The sequence below is a fragment of the Dermochelys coriacea genome, chromosome 1 (assembly GCF_009764565.3).
Source record: "Dermochelys coriacea isolate rDerCor1 chromosome 1, rDerCor1.pri.v4, whole genome shotgun sequence".
In the NCBI taxonomy this organism is placed as follows: domain Eukaryota; kingdom Metazoa; phylum Chordata; order Testudines; family Dermochelyidae; genus Dermochelys; species Dermochelys coriacea.
This window is the reverse complement of record NC_050068.2, coordinates 119,197,522-119,212,155: the sequence shown is the minus strand read 5'-3', so window position 1 is coordinate 119,212,155 and position 14,634 is coordinate 119,197,522.

Below are 14,634 nucleotides of genomic sequence, written 5' to 3'. Positions count from 1 at the left end.
TAACTAATAGATCTAAAAAAGTAGTTGTCACTGGGGAATCATCATCAAATAGAGGTGTTCCTCAGAGATCAGTTCTGGGCCCAGTACGATTCGATATCTCGTCAGTGATCTGAAAGTAAATATAGAATCACTGCTAATAAAATTTGCAAATCTAATATTTATTAGTGTATGTCAAGTCTTAGACTAAAGTAAGGCACAACCCAGTGATAGCAACAAAGGAAGCAGGAGCTTTTCTTGCAGTGCTGGCAGCTTGTGACCATGCCTTCCCTTGGAATAGGTGCACGGGGAGCAGTCTGGCATCTAGAGATGGGGACATCCTCAAAAACAATGAGAGGGTGGGGTTGCAACCAGCTAGGCCTCTTTAAAGAGAGCACAATGCAAGGGGAGCCCCCAGGTGTGATCTTCCTTTCAAAGAACTGCCATTTGTGGTTGTTTTAAGCCTGAGAGCATCTAATTTTAGTAAACAGTCTAGTGAGAGTAGACTCGTCATGCCACCAGGTGAGCATAAACATTCTATCAGCTCATGTGATAGAAAGAATATCATGCTGTCTAGATCTGGAGTGGAACAGTCACTAAAAAGGTTTTTAAGATCAAGTGTCAACCAGGGCCTAGCTCTTTCACAGGTCCTAGAGACAAGTGAGAATCTGAGTGTCTACCGAACTGGTTAAGCAACCCGTGCTGCTCATTCAAAGATTCATAGATTTGAAGGCCATTGGGCATACAATATCTTCGTTTTAACATGTGCTGAGTGTTCTGTTTCTAATGAAAGAAAACATTGAATTATGTATTATAATGTTATGTATTCTTGTGAAAAAAATCAATATAAGCAATAAAATAGGCCAGAAAATGCTTTGCTTCACTTACTAGTTTCTATATTTAAAAACAGTCAAGAAAATATCTTTTTTTTTTGTGGCACATTGCTCAGATTGTGTTCTTGAGTTTACTATTTCTGCAGTTATATGGCCAAAGAGGAAACACCCATTTACAAATCATCAGTTTACTAAGTAATATGCCCTGAATTATATTATAGAGCATGTGCTGCAGCTGTAGTAAGTAATAGTTTGCCATTGGCAAACATGTAATTACCAAATGACCTTATATTGTGTTTTAAATGACAGAACTGCAGCATATGTCACTGCAAGGTTATATTATTAATTAATGGTATGTTTAAGATCTTTGTCATGCTTAGATGAAAGATACAAAGCATTATTATAGAAGTTACATTTAAAAGATTGTCCACACTTTGGAAACCACATAAAGGAAATAATCTCAATTTTTTTCTAGGGCAGCACACTATATAATTAACATGTAATTAATAAGGAAGGAATACACGGAGGGAGTTTATTTTGCTTGTGTGTTTTACAAAAATCTGATTTTCATACACATGTAGTTCTAGGGAAAGCACCTATTTATTGCAAGCCATGGGGTTTATTAAATAGGTGAGTTAAAACATTCTCAAAAAACACCTGAGAAAAGTCAGTTAGCAATCATAATTCAGGGTAGAAAGTCTCAGGAATAAAGTCATGCAACCATACTACCACCTAGATGAGTGGTTTCCAGACTTGTTCCGCTGCTTGTGCAGGGAAAGCCCCTGCTGGGCTGGGCCTGTTTGTTTACCTGCTGCATCCGCAGGTTTGGCCAATTACGGCTCCCAGTGGCCACGGTTTGCTGGTCCAGGCCAATGGGAGCTGCTGGAAGTGGCAGCCAGTACATTCCTCGGCCTGCGCCACTTCCAGCAGCTCCCATTGGCCAGGAGCCAATTTCAAAGACTGCTGCAGAAATTGCAGTTCATTAGACTATAATAGTATACTGGGATAGGCTCTCAGCTAAATGGACATTTCATTAGGCCACCCACATCCAACAAAAAAATAAAAAAGCCTCTTAAAGAACAAGTTAGGACCTGATATGGTATCAGAATGCTGCTCTGGAGAGAAATTTGGATGTTCAAATATTCCTTCAGGCTAAGGCATATGAAATCCTAATTTCCCTAATCTCATTTTTTCCGCTGGGCAGGTGAAGATGCAAAAAGCAGTTAGTTGGGACATGCATATAAAGAAGCAACAGCAGCCACATTTGACTGAGCTATGCCAGCCTCCTCATCTTTTTTAGTTAGTTTATCTTTTAAGAGTGAGTGCTCTGGATACCATTTCCGCTGGGGCAGGTGGAGAAACCTTCAGAAGTGGGAAAAGAGCTGAAGCATCCTAAAAATAAGCTCTAATTCCTAGAGAAGCTTTCTTTAAACTACAGGGCTCATAGCCCTGATATTGTAGCACCCCCTTACCTCAAAGCAAGCACAACAGACCCTGGAAAGGAGACAGGCCTGCCAGATTTGTCTGATGAAAGAGCAGAATAAGCAGACATATATGAGTTCAGATCGAGGTTCACCTTAAAAAAAATTCTCACAACTATGTAGTCACTTTTAGGCACTATTTGAATATGCAATAATACAGAATTGTAGTTCCTCCCAGTTCCTTGGGAGAGCCAGGGCTTAGTGCAAGCTATATTGCTCTGAAGACTGTTTTTCTCCATCAACTTTTATGTATCAGACTACCTTACTTAGAGGTGTAGAGGAAAATTGAAAGTATCAGTAATTACTTTTTCCCCTCCAACCTCAACCTTCATTCCTACCTGTAGGGAAAATTGTGAGAAGGAACTTTTCCAAGGGAGGGATAGAGAAAGTTTCCTTGTGTATTTCCAATACCATTTGAGAGAAAGTGGGTTATTTTTGGTTCCTTGCTAATTTTGTATTCTCTCAAGTTATTTTAAAAGATACAAAATTGTTTAAATCTTTTTAAAATGTATTTGTCCAATTCATTTGGGGGTTTTAAATTTATAAATCATCCTCTGTAAGAGTATATTTTCATTTGAGCTTTCTATGATGTAGGCACTTCTACTGCTGACTCAGACACATCGCATCAGATAAGTGAGTGGCAGCCTGTAAGTGCCGCTCCCCAACAGTCCACAAGCTGCTTGGAGGGGTTATGGCGAACTCTCGTGATGATAGTTGCGGGTTCTGGCAAGCTGGGGTAATGGATTTTTTGATCAAATGGATAAGGAATAATCAGGGCCCATACCAGGTGCAGGGGTCCACCTGGGATGAGATTAAGAAGGAGATTGGGGAGGTTTTGGGAGACCCCAAGGGAAAGGCGTGTAGGAAAAAGGGGATGGTATTACAAGGTTTGTGCACTGGGATAGCATACTGGGTAAAAAGGGAAGCCAATCTCCTCCAACATATTAAGGATTTTGAGGGGATTGTGGATCAGCAACGGATTTTAACAGAAAAATCTGTGTTAGCAGTAGAGGTAGCGGATTTGAAGGCACGGGATGCTGCACAGACAGAGGAGTTTTGTGAGGCAATCCTGTGAGAGAGGGACGAACTGCTGGGGAGAGTAGGAGATTTAGAGGAGGAATTGTATCATTGTAAACATGGGGGCAATGACCTGGGAGACCCCAAACCATCCACCCCACTAATGGAACTGAAGGAGACACCTCCACCACCCTACCCTGAAAAAACACCGTACCCACCACTGCCAGTGGACATTGTAAGCCGGCGATCCACAGTTACAGCCCCTGCCGATAGAGAAACTATCCAGGAGAACCTGCAGAAAGCAGAAATGGTGGCCCTAGTTGCGGGGTGGGGGGACCATGCCCCACAAGTAGTAGAACAAGCAGAAATCTGCCCCTTGTCCCTGAAGGACCAGGAGGCAGTACTGGGCCGTTTGGGAAAGGTACCCTGGGATGATTGGTATCAGTTTGTGCTGTGACTAGTGGAAGTGGGCAGGGAGATGAAGGGTCTAACTCGTGAGGACCAGGTGATCATATGACATAGTCTTTTGGGACTGGGCACCTTGGAAATCGATGTGGCAGGACTTGCACACCCATTTCTAATCCCCAGACAGGTGGCAAAACATTTGTTTGGGGTGTACTCTCGTACTGTGGGGATGAATAAGAGGAAGCGAATCCCTGGGGAAACAAGGCAGGATACACTTAATCGCATACAGGCATGGGCATGGTGTTGGGTGCATCCCTTGGATGGTCCATGGGTGATGCCGGGGCATCAGGACCTGGTGGGGGTGTGGAGCGGGGTAGGGATGTAGAATTGCTGGAGAAATGGTTGGAGCTGAGTGATACGCAGTTCATGGGGCATTTAAGGTTGCAGCACCCTGAACTTGCTCCCAATCAGCTATCCCAGTTTCTAGAACAGGCAAATGTGTGGAGGCAGATGCATTGTGGGGAGAGTCAGTCCATGCTATTACTGCGGAAGATCAGTATATGGTGGAAAGGGATGGATCAGCCCGGAGGAGAGATTGTAGAGGGAGACAAGTATCAGGGGGTAGCCATGTTAGTCTGTATCCCCAAATACAACAAGGAGTCCGGTGGCACCTTAAAGACTAACAGATTTATTTGTGGGTAAAAACCCCACTTTTGCAGTTGCGTCTGAAGAAGTGGGGTTTTTACCCACGAAAGCTTATGCTCAAATAAATCTGTTAGTCTTTAAGGTGCCACCGGACACCTTGTTGTTTTTGTAGAGAGAGATGTTCTGGCTTTGGGCGGGTAGTCAGCGACGAGCGGGCAGCTATAGAGCAACAGATCCAGAGACTGCAGGTTAAACTGACTTCCCAGGATCTTACCAGATCAGGGGGAAAGTGACCCCAGAGGCCAGGGGACTGAGATTGCCTGAAATGCAAGGCACACAATTTTGCTTGGGGAAAGGCATGTGTTCAAAGCCTGTACCCCCTGTGAACCAGTGGCAATACTTGATTTACCATGGCACGGGGCTCACAGTCCAAAGGGGCCCTGGCCTGCTCTTCTCTGCCCTGTCACCCCAGTGGCGGCAGAAGCTTCATGAGGCCAGCTCCTCCTACAGCAGGGCAGGCTCTGCCTGCAGCCAAGCTCCTCCCCCGCCTCTTTCCCCAGCATGCTAGATTTCCTCCCCTCTCCCTCTCCAGGTCAGCCACTGATCAGCTGTTTGCCGGGCAGGAGGGATGGGGAAGAGCGGAGCCTCAGCGGCTCCTCGCTCCAGGGAGGAGGAGGAGGAGAAGAGACAGAGGCGGGGCCTTGGGGAAGGGGCTGAAATCGGGGCATACCCCCTCCAGCCCCCTGCTGTGAGCACCCCCAGGACCCCAGTCCTCTGCCCTGACTTCTGCAACCCCCTCATCCCCCTGCCTACCCGGACCCCTGCACCTCTCACACATCCCTAGCCCCTTGCCCACCCCCACACCTCACCAGCCCCTGCCCTGACTCCTCCACCCCCCACATCCCCATCCTGAGCACCAAACGGGAGCTCCTGCACCCCCACCACATTCCCACCTGAACCCTTCACACCAAACAGGAGCTGCCCCAGGTAAGCGCTCCACACCCCAACCTCCTGCCCCAACCCTGAGCCCCCTCCCTCACCCTAGCTCCTAGCCAGACCCCGCACCCCAACTTTTTTTTACAATATTTAGAAAGATCATTAAGTGGTTTGTCAAGACCCTCCACGATTTTCAAGTGGTCTGTGGAAAAGTAAGTTGCACTACAACAATCAAGGTACCTCACTTTATTTTCATTTACTTGCTATTACTTATAGGAGGAGGATGAAGAAAAAAGAATGAAAAATGGGGTCGGGGAGATAAGAGAGAATGTTCTTTTTCTTGGCTGGGTCCCAAGGGGGGGGCCCAAAAATGAAGCTGAGCACAGGGCTGGGGGGCCCCACTAACTCTCAGTCCACCACTGGCTTTCACTTATCTGGGCTGGGGATACTGTGTCAGCTGATCCCCAGTCTCCAACCTACCTGGGTAGCAGTACAGCAGACATGGCCCTGCCCATTAGCTCCTCTCCACTCCCTAGCCAGCCCACCCACCTCTTGCTTCCCACTGGTTAAGGCTTAGCCCTCTCCCTTTTAAAAATGATTGCTTGCCCCTCCTCCCCCACTCAGGCTTTTCTGGCACCCCTGTTTCCAGGTATCCAGTTTTAGACTGGAAACTCCAGTAGAAAATGGGACCTGGGTGTCCGGTCAGCAGTGCTAACTGGAAACTAAAAGTCCGATTATAGGAGTAACCACATTAGCCTCCGCTCCTTCCACTCCCAACACCCACCCCAGAGGGCTGGAAGAGAACTTGTCCTGCTGCTGCTGGATGTCACGGAGTGTGGGGGAGTCAGGGTCCTGCACCCCCCACTTCCTGCGATTCACCGTGACTCTCAGCCAGGCAGTAAAACAGAAGGTTTATTAGACAACAGGAACACAGTCAAAGCAGAGCTTATCGGTATGGAAAACAGGACCCTTCAGTCAGGTCCATCTTGTGGGGTAGGGAGCCCAGACACCAGTGCTGGACCTCCCTCTGTTTCCCCAGCCAGCTCCAAACTGCAACCCTCTCCAGCCCCTCCTTTGTCCTTTGTCTCTTTCCCAAGGCAGGAGGCCACTTGATCTCTCTTTTCCAACACCTTCAGTTGGCACCTTGCAGGGGAGAGGCCCAGACCATCAGTTGCCAGGAGACAGGGTGTCAGCCATTCACTATGCAGAAAGCATCACCCCTTCCTAGGGCTCTCCAACAATCACACACCTTTATCCCACCACCTAGATACTTAAGAAATTCATAGGGGAAACTGAGGCACCCACACAGTATTCAGAGAAAACATTAAGAACATTCCCACTTTGTCACACTGGAGGAGGGGCAGCTCAGTGCAGAGAGAGATGAAGAGAATGGACTAGAACTGGGGAGAAGGTAGGTACCCACTCTATGTGGGCAGGGTACCCCTGGCCCCTCCCTTGCTCCAGGGACCATCCCTAGCTCCTGCCTCACTGTGCTTTTGCCCCCAGCCCCTTTTATAATCATTCCCCAGGGGGGCCCACAAATATATTTGGAGCTGGGCCCACAAAAAGTTAATCTGGCCCTATCAAGGTTCCTTCCCCACTCTGAACGCTAGGGTACAGATGTGGGGACCTGCATGAAAACCTCCTAAGCTTACTTTTACCAGCTTAGGTTAAAACTTCCCCAAGGTACAAACTATTTTACCTTTTGCCCTTGGACTTCCACTGCCTCCACCAAACGTCTAACCGGGTTTTTTATTAGGAAAGAACCATTTGGAAACGTCTGGGTTTATTTTTGAGAAAGCGTTGTTTAGAAACGTCTTTCCCCCCAAAATCCTCACCAAAACCTTGCACCCCCCTTCCTGGGGAAGGTTTGGTAAAAATCCTCACCGATTTGCATAGGTGACCACAGACCCAAACCCTTGGATCTTAAGAACAATGAAAAAGCATTCAGTTTCTTAAAAGAAGAATTTTAATAGAAGTAAAAAGAACCAACTCTGTAAAATCAGGATGGTAAATACCTTACAGGGTAATTAGATTCAAACCATAGAGAATCCCTCTAGGCAAAACCTTAAGTTACAAGAAAGACACAAAAGCAGGAATATCCATTCCATTCAGCACAGTCTAATTTCTGAGCCATTTAAAGACATCAGAATCTAACACAGATCTAGCTAGATTACTGACTAAGTTCTAAGACTCCATTCCTGTTCTGTCCCCGGCAAAAGCATCACACAGACAGGTTTCAGAGTAGCAGCCGTGTTAGTCTGTATTCGCAAAAAGAAAAGGAGTACTTGTGGCACCTTAGAGACTAACAAATTTATTAGAGCATAAGCTTTCGTGAGCTACAGCTCACTTCATCGGATGCATTTGGTGGAAAAAACAGAGGAGAGATTTATATACACACACACAGAGAACATGAAACAATGGGTTTATCATACACACTGTAAGGAGAGTGATGACTTAAGATAAGCCATCACCCACAGCAGGGGGGGGAAAGGAGGAAAACCTTCCATGGTGACAAGCAGGTAGGCTAATTCCAGCAGTTAACAAGAATATCAGAGGAACAGTGGGGGGTGGGGTGGGGGGGAGAAATACCATGGGGAAATAGTTTTACTTTGTGTAATGACTCATCCATTCCCAGTCTCTATTCAAGCCTAAGTTAATTGTATCCAGTTTGCAAATTAATTCCAATTCAGCAGTCTCTCATTGGAGTCTGTTTTTGAAGCTTTTTTGTTGAAGTATAGCCACTCTTAGGTCTGTGATCGAGTGACCAGAGAGATTGAAGTGTTCTCCAACTGGTTTTTGAATGTTATAATTCTTGATGTCTGATTTGTGTCCATTCATTCTTTTACGTAGAGACTGTCCAGTTTGGCCAATGTACATGGCAGAGGGGCATTGCTGGCACATGATGGCATATATCACATTGGTAGATGTGCAGGTGAACGAGCCTCTGATAGTGTGGCTGATGTGATTAGGCCCTATGATGGTATCCCCTGAATAGATATGTGGACAGAGTTGGCAACGGGCTTTGTTGCAAGGATAGGTTCCTGGGTTAGTGGTTCTGTTGTGTGGTGTGTGGTTGCTGGTGAGTATTTGCTTCAGATTGGGGGGCTGTCTGTAAGCAAGGACTGGTCTATCTCCCAAGATCTGAGAGAGCGATGGCTCGTCCTTCAGGATAGGTTGTAGATCCTTGATGATGCGTTGGAGAGGTTTTAGTTGGGGGCTGAAGGTGATGGCTAGTGGCGTTCTGTTGTTTTCTTTGTTGGGCCTGTCCTGTAGTAGGTGACTTCTGGGTACTCTTCTGGCTCTGTCAATCTGTTTCTTCACTTCAGCAGGTGGGTATTGTAGTTGTAGGAATGCATGATAGAGATCTTGTAGGTGTTTGTCTCTGTCTGAGGGGTTGGAGCAAATGCGGTTATATCGTAGCGCTTGGCTGTAGACAATGGATCGAGTGGTATGATCTGGATGAAAGCTAGAGGCATGTAGGTAGGAATAGCGGTCAGTAGGTTTCCGATATAGGGTGGTGTTTATGTGACCATCGCTTATTAGCACCGTAGTGTCCAGGAAGTGGATCTCTTGTGTGGACTGGTCCAGGCTGAGGTTGATGGTGGGATGGAAATTGTTGAAATCATGGTGGAATTCCTCAAGAGCTTCTTTTCCATGGGTCCAGATGATGAAGATGTCATCAATGTAGCGCAAGTAGAGTAGGGGCATTAGGGGACGAGAGCTGAGGAAGCGTTGTTCTAAGTCAGCCATAAAAATGTTGGCATACTGTGGGGCCATGCGGGTACCCATCGCAATGCCGCTGATTTGAAGGTATACATTGTCATCAAATGTGAAATAGTTATGGGTCAGGACAAAGTCACAAAGTTCTGCCACCAGGTTAGCCGTGACAGTATCGGGGATACTGTTCCTGACGGCTTGTAGTCCATCTTTGTGTGGAATGTTGGTGTAGAGGGCTTCTACATCCATAGTGGCTAGGATGGTGTTTTTAGGAAGATCACCAATGGACTGTAGTTTCCTCAGGAAATCGGTGGTGTCTCGAAGATAGCTGGGAGTGCTGGTAACGAAGGGCCTGAGGAGGGAGTCTACATAGCCAGACAATCCTGCTGTCAGGGTACCAATGCCTGAGATGATGGGGCGTCCAGGATTTCCAGGTTTATGGATCTTGGGTAGCAGATAGAATACCCCAGGTCGGGGCTCCAGGGGTGTGTCTGTGCGGATTTGTTCTTGTGCTTTTTCAGGGAGTTTCTTGAGCAAATGCTGTAGTTTCTTTTGGTAACTCTCAGTGGGATCAGAGGGTAATGGCTTGTAGAAAGTGGTGTTGGAGAGCTGCCTAGTAGCCTCTTGTTCATACTCCGACCTATTCATGATGACGACAGCACCTCCTTTGTCAGCCTTTTTGATTATGATGTCAGAGTTGTTTCTGAGGCTGTGGATGGCACTGTGTTCTGCATGGCTGAGGTTATGGGGTAAGCGATGAGACTGCTGAATTGGAATTAATTTGCAAACTGGATACAATTAACTTAGGCTTGAATAGAGACTGGGAATGGATGAGTCATTACACAAAGTAAAACTATTTCCCCATGGTATTTCTCCCCCCCACCCCACCCCCCACTGTTCCTCTGATATTCTTGTTAACTGCTGGAATTAGCCTACCTGCTTGTCACCATGGAAGGTTTTCCTCCTTTCCCCCCCCCCCGCTGTGGGTGATGGCTTATCTTAAGTCATCACTCTCCTTACAGTGTGTATGATAAACCCATTGTTTCATGTTCTCTGTGTGTGTGTATATAAATCTCTCCTCTGTTTTTTCCACCAAATGCATCCGATGAAGTGAGCTGTAGCTCACGAAAGCTTATGCTCTAATAAATTTGTTAGTCTCTAAGGTGCCACAAGTACTCCATCACACAGACAGACCCTTTGTTTCTCCCTCCCTCCAGCTTTGAAAGCCTCTTGTCTCCTCATTGGTCATTGTGGTCAGGTGCCAGGGAGGTTATCCTAGCTTCTTAACCCTTTCAAGGTGCAAGGGTTTTTCCTCTGTCCAGGAGGGATTTTAAAGGTGTTTACCCTTCCCTTTATATTTATGACAGAGCCGGACCAATGGAAGGGACAGAGGTGGATGCTGCAACATAGGGGCGCCCTGGGAGACATCCTGTCCATGTTCTCAGTTTAGGACAGGAGGCATCTGGCCCCCGCATGCTCCAGGGGGAAATTGAAGGGAGTCCCATGAGGAATTTTTTGATAGACACTGGAGCAGCTATCAGTTTAACCACATGGGGGGTAGGGGAGGCCCTCAGAAGGAACTGTGACAATTGTAGGGGCAATGGGAGGGGAGATACAGTTAACCCTGAGGCGGGGACAGATCAAAGGAATCTGGGGGGAAGGGGAGATTATGTGGGGTTGTAATGATATGCTTAATCTGTTGGGAGCAGGAGATTTACACAAACTGGGATTTGTACTGGATTTAGCCAGTTGGGTGTGTTTACTGGGGCAGATGCAGGACGGTCAGGGCTATACCATTCCTGTGGGGATAGCCACTATGACCATTAAAGCAGCACATGCCCTCCCGCCACCCCCGGCTGGGTGGGAACACAGCTGTGTGGGCTAAGGATAACCTGGATTGTGGTAGGGGCAGCATGGAGGTGCTGCTGGAGGGAGGGGATCCTCCCCCACAGAAACAATATCCTATTCCTCAGGAGGCATTGGCAGAGGTGGGGGCAACTATTGGGGAATTGGAACACAGGGGATTGATGAGAGCGGTTGCGTCCCCTTGTAATGCTGCTGTGTGGCCAGTGAGAAAGCCAAATGGTGCCTGGCACCTCACTGTTGATTACAGGGCACTAAATGCTCTGGCCAATTCCCCAGCCTCAGTAGTGGCAGCATACCCTGAAATACTAGCCCGTATTGGACCCCAATTCCAAATTTTCACTGTTTTGGACATAGCTAATGGGTTTTGGTCTCTGCCACTAGCTATCTCGTGTCAGTATAAAACTGCATTCACATGGGAGGGCAGACAATTCTGCTGGACAGTCCTACCCCAGGGATATAGGGACTCCCCTGCAATTTTTCACAGATACATGAGACAGGCTCTAGAGGGGTGGATTTAGCAAGGTGCATACAATATGTAGATGACCTGTTGCTAATATCAGAGACAGAGGAGGAAAACAGGAAACTAACCGAGCAGGTCCTGCAAGCTTTGGCAAGAGCAGGGCTGAAGGTCAATGGCAAAAAGGCTCAGATGGGACAGACAAGAGTGACCTACTTAGGAGTGAGTGTCCCAGATGGGAAGGGAAATCGATAAGGGAAGGGTTCAATTGATCCAGTCCCTGCCACTGCCTACAGATGTTAAAAGCTTGCAAAGTTTTCTGGGTCTAACTGGATTTTGCAGGGATTTTGTGGCCAATTATGCAGAAATAGTCCAGCCTCTATTTGACCTAACACGAGCCTCAGAGTGGTCAGAAGAGTGTATTGAGCTAGTGAGAGTACTAAAGGAAAACCTGGCCAGTGCTCCAGTGCTGGCCTCCCTGGATGGGGAGAAACTCTTTTATCTGTACCCTTTGGTATCTGACACTACCATTCGTTGTACGTTAACACAGGAGTATGGAGCAAAGGACCGACCTGTGGCCTTTGCCTCTCGACTTTTAAGTGCTGTGGAACTGAAGTATGGATGGTGTGAAAAGGTGCTGTTGTGCGGGGGGGATAGGGAAATTCAAATACCTGGGGGATAGGGAAATTCAAATACCTCATGGGAATGCAGAAAGTAACAGTCCGATCTCATCATGACCCCCTGCGGCTGTTAAACATGCATACAATCTTACAGGGACAAGTGAGTGGGCAGTGTATTGCCAAATGGTTGCTGGCTCTACAAGCAGAAAACATTAAAGCAGAAGAGTTAAAGGAACCCATAGTCTGGGTAGCTGGATTACATCTGGCTGGCACCCCGCACCAATGTGAAGCCAGCCCACGTAAAACCCAACATCAGGTGTTTCGGGAGGCTAACCCCAATCAGGTAAAGGTGGGGACACGGAAATGGTTTTTGGATGGAAGTTGTAGTTATTGGGGGGACGGAAAACTTCAGGCTTAGCTGTTGTGGGAATCAGAGGCAATGAGACAGTCAGCACCATTGGTTTCTCACTAGAAGCAAGGTCAGCTCAGGAGGAAGAACTGGCAGCCTTGCTAACAGTGTTAAATGAAGTGGATCCCAAATTTGTGCCAGAATGTTGGGTGGTGGTAGATTCAGATTATGTATTTCGTAGGGTCACATTAATGCTGTGATGGTGGGCGGATAATCATTTCAGGGCAACAGATGGCTCCACAATCAAGCATGCTACCTGGTGGAAGTGAGTGGAGGAGCTCAGTCACTGTTTTACACAGATCAGTGTGGTAAAGATAAAGGCACACAAGAAAACAGGACCCCTAAGCAAAGGAAATAATCTGGCCGATGTAGAGGCCAAGCGGGCTGCAACGGAGGCACCCCCATGGCCCTGAGAGCCAGAACAGAGTGTGCCTGTAGCAGTGTTAACAAGAAGTGGGGTGGATACAGATAGGGGAGGGCGAATTCGAGAGTTGCAAGAATCTGACCCAGGACTGGAAGGCATCATGAATCTTGGGGACAGGAATGTGCCAAAGGTGGAACTAATGGAAGGGATTTGATGTGTTTTAACAGCTAATGGACCAGTAAGGCTGAGCCCTCAGGGAAGCTGGACGGCTTTCTTAAGCTGGATGGCTTTCTTAAGCATGGGAGCTTGTGAGGGGGACACCCCAGGTTTGAGGAGGCACTGGGAACTTTAAAAAAGTTGTGCTGGTGGCCAGGAATGGCAGCTAATTTAAAATCACATCTGGAACGTTGTTTGGACTGTCACAATTACTGCCCTTTGTCTTAATGAGAATAAGGGCCCGAGTATCAAAGGGCACAGGATTTTCTCCATATGAGGGTCTCATGGGAAGGCCCCGGGAACGGTGGGACAATCTACTTACCCCGGTACCTGGGGAAGTCACTACACACAGCTTAACACATGAATGGATTTTAACTCTAATTGACCATGTAAAACAGGTACAGCAGGCAGTGACCTGGCGAGACGAGCAAGGAGCAGCAAGGAGAATCAAAGCATGGTATGACCTGCCCAGGGAGCATGATCTACCCACAGTGGGAGATCTAGTGATGTACAAGATTACAGGTCAACACCATCCATTCCTAGCTCCTAAATGGAAGGGCCCCTATTTTGTCCTTGACCAATTAGGGCCCAGTCTGCTATTATTGGGTACAGAGAATGGAGGACGGGAGTGGGTTCACTGCATGCAAATAAAAAGGTACAAACAGGGTATTGGGAAAGGATGTGTAAATTTTGTTATGTGTGTATTACAGGTTAATTCAAAAAGGAGAAAAGAATGAAAATTCCCTGGCACTGGATGGAAAAATTACTAGTGCTAATCACAATTGTCACATTTACAAATTCTGTTCAGCTCCCACGATGTCAAAAGGAGGAAACACATGATGGCTACACATGCAACCTGTGGTAATAAAACTAATGAAGACTATGGGTATGTCTACACTACCCGCTGGATCGGCATGCAGCGATCGATCCAGCGGGGGTCGATTTATCGCGTATAGTCTAGACGTGATAAATCGATCCCCAAGCACTCTCCCATCGACTCCTGTGTTCCACCGTCATGAGAGACACAGGCAGAGTCGATGGGGGAGTGTCAGCAGTCCACTCACCGCGGTGAAGTTATTCACGTAGCTGAAATTGCATAACTTAGATCGGTTCCCTCCCCCACCCCGGTGTAGACCAGGGCTAAGAGAATCTCCCCACAGAAAGATGTTCCACTAATACTCCAACAGGAATTTGGCAGTGTCAGTATATGGTTTATGGATTAGATGGGGGAATCCCAACACCGTGGAGAATATCAAATTTATCAGGAAATATTGCATAGTACTCCCTGGGTGCTGCCATGGTTAATGATAGTGGAAAACACAGTTACCCAGCTATGTGGTTTGTTACAGAGGGTCCAAAGAATATAACCCTCTGGTCTCCTGGAGCAAATTAACCCTCTTGGGAAAATAGGGCCCCACATTTAGGGTGTGATGTTACCATATGTAATCACAATGGTACTTCCATGGAAGATAATCCCCAAAGGTGTGATTGTTACGTACATATTACATTGGGTGTAAAATCCCCTTTGGGACGCTGGGGGTATGATGAGTTAACCATTTTACAGAATGTAACTCTACAGGTGATATGGATGCCAAGTTGGAAGAATCCAAATTTAAAGTAGCCACAGCCTAGAGCCGAGAATATTCCCCGATGAGCAAATGTATGGGAGCCATTGTGGGAGCAGGTGCA